Source organism: Balaenoptera musculus, chromosome 16, assembly GCF_009873245.2.
Source record: "Balaenoptera musculus isolate JJ_BM4_2016_0621 chromosome 16, mBalMus1.pri.v3, whole genome shotgun sequence".
NCBI lineage: Eukaryota > Metazoa > Chordata > Mammalia > Artiodactyla > Balaenopteridae > Balaenoptera > Balaenoptera musculus.
The window spans coordinates 35,116,310-35,135,262 of record NC_045800.1 but is presented as its reverse complement, the minus strand read 5'-3'; the positions used below and the strand labels follow the sequence as shown (position 1 = coordinate 35,135,262).

The window sequence follows — 18,953 nt, the reverse complement described above, 5'->3', positions numbered from 1 at the left end:
CAAAGGCAGAGCACGTACTTGGGGAAGTTTGGCAGGAGCTGGGCCAAAGGGGAAGTCCCACTGAGGCTGGCAAGCCTAGCTGAAGGGTGACCGTGAGGCTCTGGGCTTCAATGTTTTAAGCACAAGGCTTTCAAAAGACTAACCTCCCAGTACTGTTCACAATGGATGGCAGGGAAAGGGGGACTAGGGGGATGTTAAGAAGCTACTCGAACAATTGAGGCTTTTTTATTTTTTAGATTTTATTGCCTTAATCTCCCTCCAAGACTGGAAGCTTCAATAGAGAACTTTTCATCACAGCCCTGCAGGCTATGTTAGAGGAAAACCAGAAGCAAGGAAGAACAAAAGTTACCACAGCTTTCCCCCATGTCCGCTTCCTAGAACCTCAGAAACGGACTATCATTAATGTTTTCATCCCAAATGTTAGAAATTAGCAGGAAGATGGCAAGTCTCTGCAATCAGGCTCCTTCCCACGCTGACCTCTAGAGCCGTTCTGGGGAAGGGCGAGCACTGTGGCCGCTGGGGCTATGGAGATGGGGACCCACGTTTTTTTTGACATGAGCCAACTGCCTGACAGTTTGGGCTGCCTCTGGACGCAGCCAGGAGGTTCCAGCAGGGCACGGGGCAGGGTACCGAGGGGCTGCTAGGGGACAGCATGGGGTGAGCAGGGACATAGGGAACGCCTGGGATTGGGCTCTGGCATTCCTGGACCTTCCCTTCTGAAGGCCCCTTCGCTGGCCTCCTCTGGAGTTCTGTCTCTGCTTGGAAGACCCACTGGAGATGACCTGTCCCAGCCCTTGGTTACCCAAGTGGGAAAATGTCTTTGCTTTGGCTCTAGTTCCCTTCCTCCTATTTTTCCCTCCTCAACCTAACAGGTTAGTGAGTGGGCTTCAAAAAAAAAAAAAATCTCACATTCATCTCTGCATCATAACTAAAACTGTAGTGGCTCTTGGGTCATCTGCCTAGGTTCAGATCCCAGCCACATTACTAGCTGTACAACCTTAGGCAAATTTCTCAGGTACTCTGAGCCTCTGTTTCCTCATCTGTACACTGGGGATAAAGAACAGTTCGTACTTTATAGGGTTCCTATGAGGAGCAAATGAGTTGAGTCACATAAAGCACACAGAACCGTGCCTGGCACATCAGATGCCCTCATTAAGTGTAGTTATCACTCCCCCTGCTTCCTCTCTAGTCCAGGCCACCACAACGTGCATCCACACCTGTCCAATACCGATGGCCTCTGCACTGGCCGCCAAGCTCCGGGCCTTCCCTGGGTCAATTCTCCTACGTCCAGGTAGACGTTTCAATCATCTGCCTTCTCAATGTTTCTTGCCTGGTCAAAAGCCCTTCAGGCTCTCCCCTACCTTCAGGAGTAAGCCCAGCTGCCTCAGTATAACAGGGTACTTACTCCCTGTCCCCTGCGACTCAAATGTAAGCCAGAGCCTTCAGGATTTGCCCCAATCTCTCTCCCATCTGGTCCCCAACTCAAACTCGACCTGGTCTCTAACTTACCTGCACTTTCTTCCCACCTTACATGCTCAGCCCACCCAACAATTTCCTGTACCCAGTAAGGCCCAGTCTTTCTTTTCTCTTTCCTTCTTAGCATAAAATTAACAATCTTAAAGTGAACAATTCAGTGGCGTTGAATATATTCACAATGTTGTACAACCACTACCTCTATTTAGTTCCAAAACATTTTCTTCACTCCAAAAGGAAACCCTGTAGCCACTAAGCAGTTTTCCCTACCTTCTCTCCCTCCACAGCCCCTGGCAACAACCTATCTGCTTTCTGTCTCTATGGATTTACCTATTCTGGATATTTTATATAAATGTAATCACATAATTGTGACCTTTTGTGTCTGGCTTCTTTCACTTATCATAATGTTTTGGGGTTCCTCCATGTAGCATATAGCAATATTTGATTCCTTTGTATGACTGAATAATATTCCATTGTTTGTGTATGTATATGCATGTATATATATGGTATTTTGTTTATGTATTCATTCATTAATGGACATTTGGGTTATTTCTACCTTTTGGCTATTGTGAATGGTGCAGCTATGAACATGTATGTACATATGTTTGTTTGAATATTTGTTTTCAATTCTTTTCAGTACATACCTAGGAGTAGAATTGCTGGGGCATATGACAATTCTATAATTAACTTTCTGAGGAACTGCCAAATTGTTTTCCACAGCGGCTGTACCATTTTGCATTCCCACCAGCAATGTAAAAGGGTTTCAATTTTTCCATATACTCACCAACACTTGTTTTCCATTTCTGTGATTATAGTCTTCCCAATAGGTATGAAGAGATGTCTCATTGTGGTTCTGATTTGCAACTCCCTACTGACGACATTGAGCATCTTTTCATATACTTGTTGGCATTTGTATACCTTCTTTGGAGAAAGGTTTATTCAAGCTCTTTGCCCATTTTAAAAATTGGATTGTTTTCTGTTGTTGAGTTGTAAGACTTCTTTATGTATGCTAGATACTAGACTTTTATCAGACATATGATTTGCAAATATTTTCTCTATTTTGTAGGTTGTGTTTCACTTTCTGAAAATGTTCTTTGATATACAAAAGTTTTTAATTTTGAGCAAGTCCAATTTATCTGTTTTTTTCTTTTGCTGTTCTTCCTTTTGATGTCATAGCTAGAATCCACTGCCAATCAGGTCACGAAGATTTGCTCCCTGGACTTCCCTGGTGGTGCAGTGGTTAAGAATCTGCCTGCCAATGCAGGGGACACGGGTTCAAGCCCTGGTCCGGGAAGATCCCACATGCTGCAGAACAACTAAGCCCGTGCGCCACAACTACTGAGCCCGCATGCCACAACTATTGAAGCCCACGCGCTCTAGGGCTTATGCTCCACAACAAGAGAAGCCACCGCAATGAGAAGCACACACACCGCAACAAAGAGTAGCCCCCACTAGCCACAACTAGAGAAAGCCCGCGTGCAGCAATGAAGACCCGATGTAGCCAAAAATAAATAAATAAAATAAATAAATTTATTTAAAAAAAAAAAAAGAAAAAGACTTGCCCCTATGTTTTCTTCTAAGAATTTTATGGTTTTAACTCCGATAGTTAGGTTAACTGATTTCAAGTTAATTTTGTATATAGTGTGAAACAGGGGTTCAACTTCATTCTTTAGCATGTGGATATCCAGTTGCCCTAGGACCATTTGTTGAAGAGACTATTCTTTACCCATTGAATGGTCTCACCAACCTTGTCGAAAATTAACTATAGGCCCAGCCTTTCAGCCCCACAGGGAACTATTCCTTCCTCCTTTGAACTTAATACTCCACTTTGCTCTTCTGGCATTTCCTATCTATAGTTTTGCCTTAGTCAGCATCTCTCCTTATCTTCAAGCAACTTGAGGACAGAGTAGATCTGGGGAAGAATGTGGTCTGCAGAGGTTGTGGGCTCCTGGGGGAAGGGAGCTGTAGGCTCATGAAAGTGTATATAACCTGGCCTGAACTCCCTGTACTTGAAGGCCAAGAAGGAGCGAAGTGGTGGGACTAAGTCCCCCTCTGCCCTGAGGTGGGAGGACTACTGGTAGAGGCAGGGTGTGTGGGGAACTAGGAGCAGCGAGCTTTTCCACCTTCGGTCCATGAGCTGAGGACTGCTTTGCTTCTACCACCAGGTAGACGCCTACACTCAGGGTGCTCCAGCAACCAGATCTGAGTCCCAAAAAGCCCAGAAAAGGGGATCCAGCAGTGAGAGAGAGGATTGGTCTTTTACATTCAGCAAAAGAAAGCTGCCAGAGGAGAAAGACAATAGCCCTTTGTAATATATACACATGTGAAAAGAGTACTTAAGGAGATTCAAGCCTAGCACAAAGGGCACTTTCCAGTAATATATATATATTTTTTTAATGTTACTTTTGTTTAGGTGTAAAAGTGGCATTGTGGTTATGTGGGGGGTTTTGTCTCTCAGTTTTTTTTAAGAGCTTAAATTAATTTTTTAAATTGAGGTTAAAGTCATAAAGAATTAACCATTTTAAAGTGAACAGGGGCTTCCCTGGTGGCGCAGTGGTTAAGAATCCGCCTGCCAACGCAGGGGACGTGGGTTCGATCCCTTGTCTGGGAACATCCCACATGCCGTGGAGCAACTAAGCCCGCGAGCCACAACTACTGAGCCCACGTGCCACAACTACTGAAGCCCACATACCTAGAGCCGGTACTCTGCAACAAGAGAAGCCACCACAATGAGAAGCCCGCGCACCACAACAAAGAGTAGCCCCCGCTCGCCGCAAGTAGAGAAAGCCCGCACGCAGCAATGAAGACCCAACACAGCCAAAAATAAATTAATTAAAAATAAATAAATAAATTTTAAAAAGGGGAGGGGATTGAAACGGAGCAGAACGGTGTGGGGCCCTCCTGGATACAACCCCCACCTTGGGTCTCCCGTTTCTTGTTTGTAGAAAAAGGCTTAGCTTCTGGGCCTTTCCTAAGTTCCAAAGAGCAGACTCAAGCAGTTACTAATTAGGGGAGTGAAGAAATGCAGAAAGAAAGGAAAAATCGTCAAGAAACAACAGTTCAGCGATAAAACAGAGTCCTAGTTCCTCCTCAAGGGAAATACATAACAATCTGACACATATCTTTGAGTTGTTCTGCAGGAACTAAGACCCTCACCCAGGTGGAGGATGGTGACTACATGCTAACCATAAGCACACAGACCCCTGACTGGTTGGAATCAGAAGGTTGATGATTAAGATTCCTGAAACACCACCCTGTTACCTCACCACCAATCAGACAGAAGAAAGTCATGCCCCCCTGCAATCCTCACCTCAAATGTTGCCTTTCAGAGCCTTTCCCTGAAAGCCATCAGGGAGTTTGGGTCTTTTGAGCATGAGCTGCCCATTCTCCTTTCTTGGCCCTGCAATAAATGCCTCACCACAACCTGGTGTCAGTGAATTGGCTTTGCTTTGTGACGGGTGAGGGGACCCAAGTTCGGTTGGGTAACACCCATACATGTACATTTACTTTGTTTTTCAGTTTTTTGCCACTATTGACAATTCTGCAATAAATATACCTTTCATGTGTCCTCACATCTGTGGTTTTATTTCTAAGCATTGGGATTATAGCATTAAAAACAACCAATGGTAGGATTATTGGGTCAAAGAGTATAGGTATTTTTAATTTTAAGACTTTGCTAGTTTGCTTTTTTAAAATGTAGCAATTCACATCTCTATCAGCACATAATAAGTAGTTATCACCTCTTTTAAATGCTCTCCAGTCTGATGAGAATAAAGTGACGTTAATTTTCTTTTTCTTGACTATGAATAAACGTGAACATTTTTTTAGGTGCATTGCCTGTGAATTCTTATGTGAATTATCTTCTACCCATTTTCCCACTGTGTTGTATGTCTTTTTCTTGCAAATTTTTAAGAGTTCTTTGTATGGTATAAATAATAATCTGCAATTGTTTTCCAAATCCATCATTTGCCTATTGACTTTTCTCAGGGCATCTTTGCCATTTAAATGTATTTTATTTTACATAGTCTAATACATTTATTTCTTTCTGAAGCTTCTAAGTTTCTAATCCTTATTAAGAAGGCCAACATGGCCCTTAATTTTTTCATACAGACCTAGATGCTTTGATTTTTTTTTTAAAGATCATCATTATTTTTTTATGTTTAAATCTTTCTTATGTAGATCCTATCTTTATGGTTTGGTCATTGCAAGCAATTATAATTTTTGTTACAACTGTGATTACTTTCTCCATTTTTATTTCTAGAATAGCATAAAGCTACTAGTGTTCTCCAAGTCTCTTGACAGAGAAATAATATCTTGACTAAATACAGGATTTTGGGATCACATCTTTTTCTCTCAGACTAATCAATAGTATTCCTTGGTGTTCTAGCTTCCAGTGCTGCAGATGAAAACTCTGATGCCAATTTCTTTCTTTCTTTTCCTTTGTAGGAGATAGTAACTAGCTCTTTTCACGTGGAAGCATGTAACATTTTCTCTTTATCTTCAGCGTTCAGAAATTTTAGTTTTATGGAACCGAACTTGGGTCCACTTGCCCATCACAAAGCAAAGCCGATTCACTGATACAAAGTTGTAGTGGAGGAAAGTACAGCTTTTATTACAGGGCCAAGCAAGGAGAACAGGAGGCTCATGCTCAAAGACCCAAACTCCCTGATGGCTTTCAGGGAAGGGCTCTGAAAGGCAACATTTGAGGTGAGGGTTGCAGGGGGCATGACTTTCTTCTCTCTGCTTGGTGGTGAGGTAACAGGGTGGTGTTTCAGGAATCTTAATCATCAACCTTCTGGTTCCAACCAGTCTGGGGTCTGTGAGTTTGTGGTCAGCATGTAGTCACCATGCTCCACTGGGGGTGGGGGTGAGGGGGGCCTTAGTTCCTGCAGAACAACTCAAAGATATGTGTCAGATTGTTATGTATTTCCCTTGAGGAGGAACTAGGACTCTGTTTTATCGCTGAACTGTTGTTTCTTGACTATTTTTCCTTTCTTTCTGCATTTCTTCACTCCCCTAATTAGTAACTGCTTGAGTCTGCTCTTTGGAACTCAGGGAAGGCCTAGGAGACTAACGTCTTTTTCTACAAACAAGAAACGGGGGACACAAAGGGGCTTTTGTACCCAGGAGGGCCCCACATGGTCCTGCTCCATTTCATAGGGAAATGGTTAAATAAAATGTGGTACATCTAACCTGTGGAATATCATGCAGTCATGAAAAAGACTGAATTAGTGTTTGTTTTGAAAGGATTTCTACAACACGGGGATATTAAGATCTAGTGGAGTGATGGATACAAGCACCTACTGCAAACTGAAGAACACTGAACAAATAAATGTAAGGTCAAGTAATACATTCATGCTGCTACCTGAAAATGCAATATGAATAAACTGCATCTTCCATGTATTCAGGCTTCCAGCTGAGCTTGGCACCAATGTTCCTTACTGCATGAGGGTTTTTGAGGGATCTAGTCAAGACAGTACTTCAGAAGATCTACCATGAAGCCCTATCATGCCAGAGGCACCAGGCCTAGGCATACACTGATGCCTTATTCTATCAGCTTCCTTAAGGAATAATGGATTTCTCATAAGTTACTTTTCCATGGAGCAGACATTTTTTCTTTTTGGTGTTAAACATCTTGAATTTTGATGTTTCTTGATAGAAATCTTCCTAAAATGTACTATTTATTCTTCCCCCTCTTAAGCAAAGGGTACTATCAGCATCCTTTATAGTAGTGCAAGTAGGACAATGAAGTGGACAGTTTTCATTTTTTCTGTCACCTCCTTCAAAATGTGTCTATCTGCTACCACTTCGATTAATACCTTTCAAAGACCCTTTATAATTTTGCAACTTCCAATCATTATAATTGGATTAAAAGCTAGATAATCACATTTGCTAAATCTCACACATTAACTAAGACTCTGAATAGAGACAAAAAAGTAAAGGATGTGGCTTCTGGACTGCCACTGTGCTCTCGGAGGCCTTTCCCGACACCTTCCAGAGGGCTCCCTTCCAGATGGGTGAGTGGTGCTATTATTGCAAAGCTGCTGTCAGCACCTGTGTGCAAGGACTGATCCAAAGAGTACAGCCATGCCCAAAAGGTAGGACATACACCAAGAGTCAAAATGATCCGCAAACACATGTGCAAAGTGGCAACCACAGCCTCTCAAAGGGCAACAGTCAAGCGTACCCTCTGACAATTTATATCAACAAAGAGAAGTAGCTGCATGAAGGACACTGGTAGTTAGGTGGTCCTTATGCTAAAGAAGGGTGATTATTTTGGCTCAAATGGCTTCATTCATTTGATGAATATTTATGGAGTGCCTATTCCTTATATGCCACCGTATTAAAAACTGAAATACAATGGAGAACAAGGCATAGTTCTTCCCTAAAATAATTTATGGTCTATTTGAGAGTTTCTTAAAGGCATTCCCAACCATTTGTAGTTTTTGCCATATCCTAATGCCATCTGTACTATTACTTGATGTTTTACCTGACTATCGAGATTAATTCTATTTTTCCCAATATACATATACATAATTATTAAAATAAAAACAGAAAAAGAATAGATATATGTATATGTATAACTGAATCACTTTGCTGTACACCTGAAACTAACATTGTAAATCAACTATACCCCCAAATAAAATAAAAATAAAATTTAAAATAAAATAACATAAAATAAAAAGAGGCTTCTCTGTTAACCACCTAAAACACCTGGAGTATCATTAAGCTACAGCACTTTGGCGACACCAACTTATTGGGATCACATTAGTGATCTACATGACCATTAAAGTTCAAATACTAGAGCCCTCCACAGAGCCAATCAAATCACCAAGCTGACCTGGTTCAAAGAGATTTACAGGACCAGGAGGTGAGAACGTCCTACAGAGAGAAACGCTTGAATTCATACTACACACCTAATGGAGGTGACCATACCCAAGGATGCTGAGAACATGTGTAACTTATTGATGAGGGATAACTATTAAGGATAAGGAAGACTGAGGGGAATGCTGGATAAGTGGCCTATAAAAAGATGGAAAAAGGGAATATATATGTAGAATGATATAGGCGAAGAAAAAAAGCCATACTTAATAAACTGATCTCATGTTGACATTGTTGTGTTTCTAACAACTAGGGAAAATATTTGCTTGCAGTGATTTTGATTGGTCAACATAATGACCTCCTAAAGTAAATAAGCAATGATTAACAGCTCTGGTGGCAGAGAGGTGATACCTAGGGAGACCATAAACTATTCACAGGTCCAGCTTCTCGCTCCTTGACCCGAAAGGTTGTAGAATGAGAAAGGAGGCATTAGCCAGGTCAGGCTCAGGTGCTTGAATTATGTGCTAAAGGTCATATAAGAACAGCTGGGTCCCTGCCGCAGTCTGCCCTTTGGTGACAGGAAAAAAAACAAATTAAGTCTGTCAGATACCCAGCCGTCCCAAGGCAGGTAAGGCATGTTTACAGGTGGCTGGAAGATGAGTAGCAGCAATGATTTCAGATAATGGAGTCAGAGTGGACAAACTGGAGAAAGAGGCCAAGTGAAGAGGTATAATTTAACAGGGATAACTGTCTGGAAAGGCCTGCCCAGAAGTCAGGTAGGCCATTTCTTATCATCTGGAGCAATGTGCTTCCTGGAAAGACCATTTTGTTTGGTGTACTCAAAGCTTTAAACATAACGTATTCCTAATCTTCTTGGCATGTGTCACAGAGTACATCTATCCAGGCCTAAAATCCACAGTAACCTCATTACCATTCCCACTAAACACGGTGTCTTTACAGTTGCTAAAGCAAGTCCTCCACCGGCAGGCAATACTAAGAATGTTTAAACTAAATTTTTAGTTTTTCAACTATGAGCTGGAATCCTGCTGTTTAGAAAGCAGATGACAGATGCCTAGGAAATTAAAGCAGCAACGTGAAAATAGCTTTTCCTTAGCAACAAAGTTATCCACAACCTTCCAGTTATAGCAAATTCGCAGTTATTAATTTTAGAAGAAATCTGGGGTAGATTAAAATAAACACAGCGAAAATGGTTGAATTTTATTCTCTTTTTACCTTTCAAAGGATGGGACTGACCATTTTTCATATTTTCAAGTGCTAGGGGAAGAAAGGTTTTAAAATCACCCTTATGCCTTTCCCACAAGGAAACATACTTATGTGTGCTAATGTTGACACCTTTGCTGTATGTCTATAGAACACAGAGAGATCTGTGAGTGCTCTGTTTGGTCTTAAGATTACTTTTTCATGAAACGAAGACGGTCCAGCTGACAGAATCCTGCATACTCCATACACTCACTCTCTAATCTTGTTTCCTTCCATGCTGCTTGGGAATGGGGCTGGAGGTGAGGGTATAAATCAGCCCCAAATCAATTTCTAGTGGTAGAAGAGTATATCATATAGAGAACAATGGGTAAGAAAGTCATTTAAAATCTATAAAATGCATGACTGCCATGGCATCACCACTCCCTAACCCCCCAGGATGCAGACGTGCAGAGCCCTCTGGCTCTATCCATTTAACTGGCTACATCATAACCGTGCAGGCCACAGTTTCCTCTACTATATTAGAGGTTTGGACCAGCTCTCTTCCAAGTAAAAATAAGCACTCACCAAGAAATTGCTAACTGACTGATACCCCTGCCTCCTGGGGTCAAAGAACTTGAATATCCTACTGAGATAACTACTTTAAAAAACTGTGGCTTTTTCCCATTAATAATCTCATAAACAGCGCCTAAACTCAAATATGAGAAGGAAAGAAGAACACTTAATCACTCTAAAGAGTTTTCATATTAAAAATTATCACAATTCCACAGGAGAAGACATAAAAAGAGAGCGAAGGACAGAAGAGATGAGGGGTCAAGACCAGGAAGGAGAGACAAGACAAAAAGGTCCCATGCCATTCAGAGAAGAGGAATATTTTTCTCTCTTTCTTAAGATGACCCAAACTCTATTTTAAAAGCTATTTCTAGTCAAAGGCTCTGAGACTCCCAGGGCTTCAAAATAAGCCCATGTGGTATTCAGAAAATATTTGAACTCACTTCTGGGTGTTGCTTCCTCTCAAAGGGTCAAACCAAACATAGCTATAGCTACAGCTGGGAAACTTTCAAGCCAGATCAAGGCCAGGGCCAGTAACAGCAGCAAGTTAAAGGCTGGGTTGTGGGAGTCCCAGACTAAGGCTAGGAGCAGAAATAGTCTGGGAACAGGTCGTCAGAACCCTCACTTCTTTTGCTATTGAGTCATCTCATATATTCTAGCTGAGGCCAGGGACAAAGAGCAGTATTATCAGCACTTCTGTTAGTATGGTTACTAGTTCATATTTATCTTCATGCAGGCTAAAAATATAAAGCCTTTGATAATCTTTAGCTAAAATTCAGGCCCAACATGTTTTTAGTGAAGAGAGAAAAAAAGATTAAATGTGTGAAGTACTTGAAGTGCTTGCAAAGAAAGGTGCAGTGGATAACATCTCACTAAATAAAAAATGGGTTATTCTAAAAAGTGCTATTCAAAGCACACACGATGTGCTATGGCTTAACTATCACAATGTTCCTTAAATAAAAGTATCAGAAAGCTCCAAATTAGCTAACAAAGTCAGACTCTCAGGTCTTCTACACTAAGCTAAAATAGAGTCAAGGGAACATTATTTCCCAATGGTATATTGATTTCAAAACTATTTTCCCTTCTTATATAGAGACTGATGTGTTAGAAAGATACAATAGATAATCTCAAGAAATCAAGAGATAAAGGACTACAAATACTAAAGAGAATAGCAACCACACTTTCAGTGCCCTTCCCAGAATTCTGAATATGCAGCTACCCCACCCCAACCCTTTGTAGATAGAAGACACATGTCCAGCAATTCCATTTCTGGGTAGTCAAAAGAACTGAAAGCAGGATCTTGAAGAGATATTTGCACTATTATGCTCACTGCAGCATTATTCACAATAACCAAGGTGTGGGAGCAACTTAAATGCCCACTGACAGATGAATGGACAAAGAAAATGTAGTATATACATAAAACAGTATATTATCCAGAAGTAATAAGGAAGGAAATCCTGTCACATGTGACAACATGGATGAACTTTAAGGACATTATGCTAAATGAAATAAGCCATTCACAAGAGGACAAACACCACATGATTCCATATGAGGAATCTAAAGTAGTCAAACTCATAGAAAGCAGAAAGTAGAATGGTGATTGCCAGGCGTTGGGGGCAGGGGGAAGTGGGGAGTTGCTGTTCAAAGGGTATAAAGTTTCGATTACACAAGCTGAAAAAGTTCTAGCGATCTGCAGTATAACATTGGGCTTATGGTTAACAATACTGTACTGTACACTTAATTTGTTAAGAGGGTAAATCTCATGTGTTTTTTACACCACAATAAGAAAAAAAAAAAAAAGAGAGAGACTATATGGTGGGTGGGACAAACTTGGAAAAAGGACCGAGGAAGGAAAAAACAATCAACTGCTTACTAAACTTTTGATTTTGAGCATGAAAGAAGAAACGAAGCTGAAAACACTAATTACTCAACTGGGTTCCCTGGAACACTATTCCCAAGAGATGGTACATTTTAGAAGAGTTCCATGATCAAAAAATTTGTGAAAAATTGCAGATTGTTTCCTTCTTGGATGTTCACAATGAGATTAGTATATAAATGCTTCCAAGAAGTCCTAGAATAAACTAGCCTATTTAACTTTCTTCAAGAAAGCATTTCTAAACTCATTTGACTCAGAAAAAGATTTTTTTTATAAAATAAATATTAAAATCCCAAGGGATTCATGTTTCATGGAGAACAATGTAGGAAATGATGATTTGGGGAACTAATTTTAGGGACAGATTCCTGGGCAGGGCAGACCTGCCTACTGAGAGTTCCTCCTCCTGTTTCAAAAACCCAAATAACCAACCAACATTACCCCTATCTTTGCTGAAATATTTAACTCCTTTTATAATGTGAAATTCCAATTAGACTGTCCAATAAACATCTTCCAGAAGAGCTCAAATATTAGTCATTTATGATTTCATGTAAATTAATGTGTTTTCAGTGTCACTGTGTATTGACAGAGTACTTTATAGTTTTCAAAACCACTTTAACACACATACACACATGTCCTTCCTTCAAGCTACACAGGTAGGTATAGTTAATACTAAACCCAAGACTGGCTGATTCTAGTCTAGTATCCGTTCTACTAGAACAATAGCTGTGCTAAACAACAGCTATGGGAGGGATCCCTGAGATTTTTATAAAGAAATAGTTCACATAAATCAAATCATATGTTTTTTTTTAGATTAAGGGAGACTCAACTGATTCTACCCATACAAATTTTCTCAGCACCATGGAGAGTAGACAAAAGAGCAGAAAAATGGCCATGTAAAAAGATTACCCATTGTCTAATGATCTCAATTTTCACACTACAAAAATCTTTCATATGTAAGTGACCTAGACAAGTTATAAAGAAAACTGGATTTAGCAGAGCTTTCACATCTTAAGTGTTCATTTGGCATCACTTCTAAAAATACAATTAAAACAGAAAGAATGAGTACAGATGTCCTCTTTTGCCCTTATTGTACTTAAATACTTTAAACTGTTCCAGTTTTTCACAGAACACTGTTCAAAAGAATATAAGTAAAATTTAATCCTAACCTTTTTACTCAATTTCAGGTTCAAAATCTTTTCATTATTAGAGAAGATACTGGTAAAAACACCTCTTTCTAGACTAAAGAGAGAAACACCTTCAATCCTTTAAATAGGAAATGCATCCAGGTGTTTACACCTTTAAATGAAACTTGAGTCTCTACATACATGTCTTGACTAACATCCAACTTGCATGTTGATAGATTGGCACTTATGGTAAATTTTCTTTTTTCTTTTTATTTTTTTAGTGTCAACTTCAACTATTTCATTATCCTTATATTAAAGATTCTGAGTGAAACTGAGTAGGCACTTTAAAAGACAAAAAAAAAAAAAGAGAGCGAATCAACTATTAGTCTTGGACATATGGTTAGGAACCAACAGCACAGTTTAAATAGGCCAAGTTCAGCAATGATACAAATCAACATCTGTACAGCCTAATAACTTTCCAGAGCACTTCTTCACCTTCATTGTTTATCTGTGTTATAAACCTTAAGATTGTTAGGTTAGTGGTCTTATTACTCTGAGACAATAAAATCAAGCCTCAAAAGGTTAAGTAACTTGCCCAAGGTCACATCATGGCTGGGAGAAGAGCTAGGAGTATAAACTCAGATCTCTCAGTTCCTAAGTCAGGACACACTTTTTTTTTTTACTACAGCCACGGTTCTGTGGGTGATGATGGCAGGAGTGGGTGTGGGACCCTTAGATACATAAACACCCCCCCACATTAGTGTTCTAGGGAGCCTCTGTTACCCATGAGAGTGTATGCCAAGGCAGAAGAAATGCTGAGAACCCTGTGCTGGGTATCATACAACTTCAATATTGTCATCATAGGGATGAATAACCAGTTGACCGGTAACTGTTGAACATTAGCCATAAAATATGCATAAATGTAAGCCTTAAAGGATTTATTTCAAGATGTTAATAACTTCTCTTTTGCAGTAAAAACTGAGGCATGAATTGTATTTGTCTCATTTATAATAATGTTCAATAACAAGGGTCATTATGACAGCAAAAATGCCAGTTTCACTAAACATTATAATCCAGTGGAGTTGCATTGGCTCACACTGACTTAAAAAAGGGTTTACATGAAGACAACATAAAAATTAAAATCAAAAGCAAAACAATTGCAAAAAAAAAATTTCAAATTCATTTTGTTAATATTCAAAATGACCTATAGACACACTGACAAATTCTGATAACAAACTCCAGATGTGCCCTGCTCTGTGCAGTGTATGTTCACCTGAAAAGTTACATGAAATATGGAAACACGTATAAAACTAACTAAAGGACCTATAATACAACTCAGGGGTTCCTACCCAGGTCTGTGGAAAAATGACTTCATAGAAGAAGTGGGTTTAAAGAAACATTAGACCCTGGATGAGCAGCAACGTTCGGGAGGGGAGTTCCATAAGCAGAGGCAGCTCTCACGTCAATTAATGACAGGTGTCTTGAGAGTCTCCAAGCCGCTCCTAGATTCTTCTCTGTTGCAAATAAAGGGGGTTGGATGAGGTCATGCCCAAGTTAAAGTCTAGCTTTAATGTACTATAAGTGTCAAATGAACTTTTGATCTGCTAACAGCAAAACCTAAACTTCTTTATTACTCAAGTGCCTGCCTAACTAAGTAAAAAAAAGAAAGCTATGCAGAGTGCCCTCTGGTGGACAGTGGATATGCCAAAGAGCTTCCCATCTGGAAGCTCTCAATCAATCAGCATTCATTCAACAACTCATTCATTCATTCAATATAATTAAATAATGTGTCCACTGTGTGTCAATTATTGAGTATACAGTAGCTAACACGAGAGACACACAGTCATTGATTGCCCTCATCGTCTGCATAGTCTAGAAGCATAGGTGGACATTATAAGCATTGCTTCATTACAGAGGTATTTAATGCCACAAAGGAATAATAGATGGTATTATGACAATGATCTATGGGAAGATGTAAGCTCCACTGAAGAAAGGATTCCTAAAATTTTCACAATAAGCTGAGACCTGAAGGAAAAGTGAGTTTCAGGCAGGGAGAGGAAACCAGTATCCATAATCACCCTGTATAAATAGAGAAAAAGGCCAGTTGTGATTGGCTCAAGATGAGGAAATGGGAGCTGAGGCAGAGGTAGTACGTAGTACACGAAGGGTCATGTAGGCAGTGTTAATTAATGGACTTTGACCTTTAACCTAAGAGCAGTAGAACATAATCAAAAGGTTTAAAGGAGGGAAAGATGTGATTCAAATCATGATTTTAAAAGATGGCTTTAGTTTTTCATGTAAAGAAGGAATTGGAGTGGGCAAAAGTTGAATTGGGGTTGCTTCTAGTCCTTGCTCTCCCATATACCAACCTAGTTTATTCTACACACTTACTGAGTGTCAGCCAAGTGCCAAGCACTCCCATTCAGACCTCTGGGCACAGGTGGCAGATTCGAGATCATGGCAGCTCCATGAGGAACTACCATTAGAAGCCTCTTCCACCTGTTAGTCCTCCCACTGCTACGCATACTATGGCGAAAAGCTTGCTGATGCATAGATTTATCAGCCCACTCCAACAAGTCACATATTCTTGGGGGACCCTAATTACTGCCATAGCAGGGGGCAGAAATTTGCCCCAACAGCCTGGGCTGCCTTGTTCTTATGACTTCAAAGAGCACAAGTTAATAAGTAGGATCCCTTCCCTATAATGAGCTGAGTAAAATTATACAGGATAAATCCACTATCCCTCAACTCCCTGTCCTCACTGGGGTCATTATTCAATTGATCCTCTTATTGCAGACTTGAAGGATGCACATTCAAATACTTCTTCCTGTGTTCTAAAATTGACTGTGGTGATGATTGCACAACTATGTAAATATACTAAAAACCGAATTGAATACTTTAAATTGTTGATTTGCAGGGTATATGAATTATATCTCAATAAAGTTGTTACCAAAACAAAAATTTTTTAAATCACCTCTTCTTTAAAGACGATGACATGGATGAGTGAGACGACAGCAGAGATTAAAAGTGCCAAAGCCATAGGTGCAACTGTTTCTGTAACTGTTGCATATTGGCATATTTTATATTCATAGGCAAGCCAAAAGTCTCTACGATGATGAGAAGAAATCAAATCTATAAAGGCTGTATTTTCCCCATAAATCACTCCATCTAAAAGCTTAGCCAAAGAGCAGCAATAACAACAACAAGGACGATACATAAACATATAAACTCTCAAAAGAGATGTCTTTTTTGAAAAAAGGTGGTTGGACATAAAAGAGGTTAATGAAATATACCAATCAGATCCTTCTTCATTTACCTCCACAGTTTACCTAGGAAAGGTGCAGCCTGAGAACGTACACCTTAAACAGTGCTAGAACTTCCATGATTCCAGACATTGCTGCTCTGCAGGAGGCCCTCTCCCACTCTCCATATGGGGCAAACAGTGAAAGAGGAAAGGGCTGCAAACACGAAGCAAGTGGCCTGTAAGATGCCATCTATACTTGTTGTTTTTTGTTTTTTTTTTAATCTGCTGATTCCACTGAATCTGCATTTATGATACAGACAGCAAAAGAGATTCCTTTGACCAGAAGGATGATAAAGGTTGAAGCTATTCAAAATAGTCAAGGCCTCGGTTTAAAAGCAACTTTAGGCTAACATTAGAATGAAGGAGAAAAGGACTATAGCATCTTGGAATTTGCAATAGCAAGGAAAAGGGATTGTGGGCACAGGTAGACACCTGCCACTGACTTTTGAAGCTTCAAAACCTTAGCTATGAGACTATTGCTAAAAACCTGGAAGGGTTATTCAGGAAAGAAGGGTGTGCCCGATGACAGAAATTCTCCATGGTCAATCAAGAACAGAGCCCCTGAGAAAGAAAAAGGGCATTACCTAAGGAAATACTAATATGCTTATATATAATGGGAACCCTCTGGAAAGCTCAAACTTAAGCTTTAGAAGAAAGACACATAAATATAAAAGTAGAATCAACCTAAAAAAGCATCTACAGCAAACGGTGCAGTTAAGAGAGGCTCAGAATGCCAGGGACAACAAAATAAGGTATTGCTGGCCATGTTCAAAGCAAGAAGGAAAACAAGGATAGAGTAACAGTTTGGGAGAAAGGAGTGTAATATTCACAGAAGACCAGTGAAAAAGGAGCCCCACTCAAGATGGAAGCTGACTTCCTTCTCTCATAATAAAGAAAATGGTCTGCACCTTGGTCAGAGCAAACAAAGAGCATGAAGATGGAGCTGGGAGACAGGGAGAGAAAGGAATCCATCACTTTCAATGATTTCCAGTTCTCCCACTTAGATGACTCTCATCCTAGGGCACTGAAGGAACTGATAGGTCCCTTTTGACACCATGTGGATGGAGATGGCATTCTTTTGCCCACAACAGTCCCACTCTACATGTGTCCAGTGAGACACACTGTATATATTACTTTCTTGCTCAGTATCTCTTCTGGGCTTCTCAACAATCTAGTCGGATACACAAAGCTATTACTACTGCCCTCATTATACACTGAAACTCAGAATTTAAGTGACCTGCTCAAAATCACACAGCCCACCAGGAACAGGACCAGATCTAGACCCGGTCATCTGACTCTAGCCAGTGCCCTTTTCACTAACCAGTGTTATCTTTTCACTGCATCTTCAGCAGAGCAACCGATAAAATTCAAGCTATGTAATATTAACAGCAGTGTAAGTATACTTCCAGCAAGATGAATACTATTAACCAGCAAGTGCCAGTTAAACATCTATTAACTGCCATATGACTCTGGCTGTTCAATCTTCAAATCTCATTTAATCGTCACACCATCTCCAGGAGGGAGTTGCAGATGAGGACCCAAGGCTCCCGGCATTGAGTAACTTGCTTGAGTCACCAGTGACTGGTGCAGCAAAGGTTTAACTGTATTGGAATCTGTTCTAGCTCCAAACTCCATACTCCTTCCATTACAACTGGCTGTTCCCCTAAATGTTTATCAAGAACTACTCTAAGATATGGAGGGTATGGTTAACCCAAATACAGTGAGCAGAAAACAGTCAATGGCTTTCCTGAGTCTTGAGAAGTTTGATGTGCCAAATATATTTCTATAGCATGGCCTATGATTATGCTAACAAAAGAAAAGCCACTTCTTTCTTTTTTACCTACGTCAAAGTCTTGTGGGAATCAATGCTGAGGGCATGAGCATAGCAGGGGTGAGAGTAGAGGTAGGCAATAAAACAAATAGTGCCTGAATTTTCTATGATGCTTAAAGGGGTTCAAAGATTTCTGTAATCCCTGGGGTAAGTGTGCTTCCTTCTAACTAAGGAATAGGCCAGGAGGTTGCTAGGGTGAGAGCAAAGGAAAGATATAAGCATGAGCAAGTGGAACCTTCTTTTACCATCTCTAGGACCTACCTCCTGAGAAGTCTCATTAATTCTGGCTTCAGAGGGGAACAAAGAAAGCTACTTTGATAGAGATGAGAACATAAGCGCTCTTCAAGTTAAGTTTATTGCCTGGGATCACCAGTGATGGGGGCAAGAGCAGTCTAAATGTAATGGAATCTGGGGCTTCAGACTCACAAATGTATAGGCACTAGCAAGTCCACCAGCAGCAGTAGTTAAGAGAACACTCCACATAACACCATTTGTCAATTCAACAAAGGTTTATCAAGCATCTACTGTATCTATACATCAAGCAATGGGTAAGCTCTGTGGAGCTTACAGTCTGTAGGGGAATTACTGATACAGAAGGGGTGCTGTGGGCACCTGAAAACTAGGAATGGAGCTGAATGTTTATCACCCCCTGAGTTTCCACTGATTCAGAGTGTTTCAAAATTCTGTAAAACTTCATTCATTTTAATTAAAAAACAAACCACCACTACTTACTTTTAAGGATCCCAGTAGATG

The 18,953-nt window shown here is 40.2% G+C and overlaps 1 protein-coding gene across 5 annotated transcripts in view; it reads right to left on the bottom strand.

Moving 5' to 3' along the window:
• The window catches only part of CPEB3 (cytoplasmic polyadenylation element binding protein 3), a 181,438-nt gene that overhangs the window by 5,752 nt on the left and 156,733 nt on the right, over nucleotides 1-18,953 (bottom strand). The window lies entirely within an intron of this gene.